The sequence below is a fragment of the Equus quagga genome, chromosome 2 (genome assembly GCF_021613505.1).
Source record: "Equus quagga isolate Etosha38 chromosome 2, UCLA_HA_Equagga_1.0, whole genome shotgun sequence".
In the NCBI taxonomy this organism is placed as follows: domain Eukaryota; kingdom Metazoa; phylum Chordata; class Mammalia; order Perissodactyla; family Equidae; genus Equus; species Equus quagga.
In genome coordinates, this window is record NC_060268.1 from 116,438,370 (window position 1) to 116,442,161 (window position 3,792).

At 43.3% G+C, this 3,792-nt stretch overlaps 1 pseudogene; it reads right to left on the bottom strand.

The window, feature by feature from the left end:
- Positions 1-904: 904 nt before the first annotated feature.
- LOC124233969 (olfactory receptor 13A1-like) lies at positions 905-2,369 on the bottom strand (annotated as a pseudogene).
- Positions 2,370-3,792: the final 1,423 nt, after the last annotated feature.

Consider the following 3,792-nt stretch of genomic DNA (forward strand, 5'->3'; position numbering starts at 1 on the left):
CACTCCAGATCAATGAGATATGTCAGATCCTCATGATATGAGGACAAAGTAAAGGAGGGATGAGAAATCTCAGGCAAGGTCTAGATGTACAGCCCATGCATCAAGTGTTACAGCTGAAATTTCCACATTCAAAACAAAATAGTGACTGCATATGTCCCTATTCATCAAATTGTACACATTAACTATATGCAGCTTTTTTGCATATCAATTATACCTCAGTAAAACTGTTAAAACAAATAAACAAAGTGGTGGTCCTAATAATACATTTTACCTTGATTGTTAGTGAGAAGAAAATAAAAAACAGAAACAACTGTTTTCATTGCATTCTGAACTATTTTGGAGTCTGACTGGCTCTAGAGGAAACACATGAGGTAAGAGAGTAGGAGTAGATGGTTTCTTAGGGGCCAGTGGTCACCTTAAAGCAATTCTTCAGTCTGACAATCCACATGCTATAAAGTCCACATATCCTGCCTAATTCTTTTCAGGCCCACACACCAAAATTCTAGGTGTGATTTCAGGATCTACATACTGAACACTGTACATACAAAAGAAAAAGGAAACAGGAAAACATTTTCACACAGCTGTTAAGTCTAAAGCACGAGACCCGTTTCTTCTCCTAGAGAGCTTTGTTTTTCTGCCAACTCAGCACAGACATTACTTTGGAGTCAGACCTTGAGACCACATGTCTCAAAGGGTCATGTCAAACCACAGTCCTCACATCACCCAGCCTTGGGACACCAGAATTCTAAGCTCATCCATGTAGACATTCTGCTACAGAATGGCACAGGTAGAACAGACAGGTTTGCTGACCTTCCAGTCCAGAAACTTGCTCATCAGACCCTGCACAGAAAGGTCAATTCCCACTAAAACTTCAGTTTCCAAGAAGAGCTTCAGAAGACACAGATTAATTTCTGAAGAAGGGGAAAAGCTTCCTGAGGGCTGGTTTGACATCCTTGTTTCTCAAAGTATAGGTGAGGAGGTTGAGAGTAGGGCTCACCATGGTGTACAGCATGCCAGCCAACTTCTTCTTCTCAGCACTACAGCTGGAGACAGGGCTTATGTAGGCAGAGAAAACAGCAGTGTAAAACATGCACACCACAATAAGGTGGGAAGAGCAGGTGGAGAAGGCTTTCTTCTTCCCCTCTGCAGTCCGTTGTTGCAGGAGATCATAGCAACATTCTTGCTAGGTTTTAAACTTAGCAAGAATAAGTTATAAATGGGTGGCTGAGAAATACGTGATCTGCTAATTCTCATAAATTACTATACTAGATTGTTTGTGCTTTGGAATCAAAGGCTGGAAGGGAGTATCTTATCAAACATGAAGGCAAGGGGCTTAGGAACGCTGGGCTCTTGCAGGAACAGAACGCTGTCTGCGTAACTTGCTGGTTGTTCCTAGGATACTCCCTAAGGGAATGGCCTTGGGTAGGACCGGGGTACGTTGAAGGGAAGAAGACTAGAACTGCTGAGGTTTGACTTGCATATCCCTGCTGGCATGAGTTCCTGCTATGCTTGTATTTCTTTGCCCACAAATAAATACATGGCGATCACAGGGACCTCACCTCAGTCCTTGAGGCTGATAGTCCCCTGTCCCATTGAATAATACATATTGTGTTGTGTCTATTATATAGACTGTGTTCTGTCTATTAATTCCATCCGCCCCTTCAACTGGCTGCCTAGCTGGTCTTGGCAGCAGTCTGCATCTTTAGGATGCTGGAGATGATAAAGCCGTATGACACGATGGTCATCAGGAAGTTCATTATGCCATAAAAGGCATCAGCCAGGACAATCATGATGCTGTTCACATATGTGGAGCTACAGGAGAGAATTAACAGAGGAGGGACCTTACAGAAGAGATAGGTAATGACACTGGGCCCACAGAAATGCAAGTTCAGCATCAGTGTGGATGGCTGTGTTGAAGGCACAGGGCACCCACTCACCTGTTGTTAGCATGCAGCAGAATGTCTTGCTCATTATGGTGCTGTAATGCAGATAGTGGCAGATAGCTGCGGACCAGTCATAGGCCATGACTGTTAGGAGGAGCAGCTCAGAGGATTCAGTCCATGTGAGGAAATAAAGCTGGACCATGTAGCCCCCATGGGAGAGGGAGCTTTCCTGATATCAGACCTTCCACTGCTTTGGGCATGATGGAGGAGGTGCTGATGATGTCCATAGTAGCCAAGTTGAAGAGAAAAACATACATGGGAGTGTGCAGCCTGGGATGGAAGGTGATGGACAAAATGATGAGGATATTTCCTGGGAGGGCCACAAAGTAGAGGGAGAGGAAACAGCTTAAAAACAGCACACGGTATTCTGGGTGCTCCGAAAAGCTCTGCAGGATAAATTCTGTTACCAGAGTCTGATTCGTCATGGTCCTGGGGCTGAGAGGGGTTTCTACAGCTATCAGGTGAATCTCCACCCGCAACTTCATGTGATTTCAGGGCTAGAGAGAGAAACGAGAGACGTCCTAAGGAAAGCTGCTACCATGTTTCATTCATCCCTGACATCATGGCTCAAGCAATATTATACAGATGCACTAGGACTTATAATCAAGATAAACACAGAAATGTGACAATAAGAAAAGGATATGAACATTCAGTTCATAAAAAGAAGGTACAAGTTGGGGTTGGCTACATGGCATAGTGGTTAAGTTCACACACTCCACTTCAGCAGCCCAGGGTTCACAGGTTCGGATCCCTGGCGTGGACCTAGCACTGCTCATCAAGCCATGCTGTGGAGGCATCCCACATAACGTAGAGGAAGATTGGCACAGACGTTAGCTCAAGGACAGTCTTCCTCACACACACAAAAACCAAAAGGAGGTACAAATGGCCAATTAAACTCATGAAGCATCCTCAACCTCAAAGAAATGCAAGTTAAATCAGTGATCCACTCTATCAGCCACAATTTGGCAAAGTTAGAAAACCATGATATTGACTAACTTTAGCAAGGGTGCCAAGATGCAGGTCTTTTAAAATCTGTATTCCATTTGAGGCAGAACTTTCACTTCTAGGACTTTACCTTAAGGAAATAATTAAGAGAATCTTCATGGTGTTGTCACAACATTATTTATCATAGCAAAAATTTAAAAGCAACCTATACTCTTAAAGGAGAGTAAATTGTGATATATTGATATAATGGAATGCTGTGTTCTTACCAAAATGATGTTTTAGAAGAGTTTGACTGATGATTATGAAGACAGAATGAAAAAAGTTCAAAAATAGTCTGTACAGTAGGATATCATTTTGAGTTAAAAGAGGAAGCATCTTCGCATACATACCCATGGAAAAAGAACTGGCTAGTGATAGACCAGAATTTGAACAGTGGGGATGGATTGTACTTGATTTCATTTCCTCTTTTTGCTGCTCTGTAATTTCTGATTTTTCCATTTAATAACCTTTCAGAAAGGCAGATCTATCACATAATTCTCCTTCTGACAACTCTTCCATGGCTCCCCACTGCTGACAGAACAAAGGCTTCCAGCTGCTACTCCTGGATCCACCTCCTTTCATGCCAATGTCTTTCCACTCATCTTATCCCTCAAAGCCAGAGTTCCAGCCACACCCAGAACTCCCAGGCTGACCAACATACAAGTCATGCCAGGTTTTCACGGCATCATTCTTGCAGCCCTCTCAGCTGGGAATGCCCTCCTACTCATGAACCATATTGATCATCAGCCACCTCCTTTTCTAACATCCTTTCCCTAGAGAGAAAGAACCACCCTCTCCTTGATGGCCCCTCAGGATTCTGTACTGACTTCTATCCTAGAACCCATTATACATCACTTTCCAACCC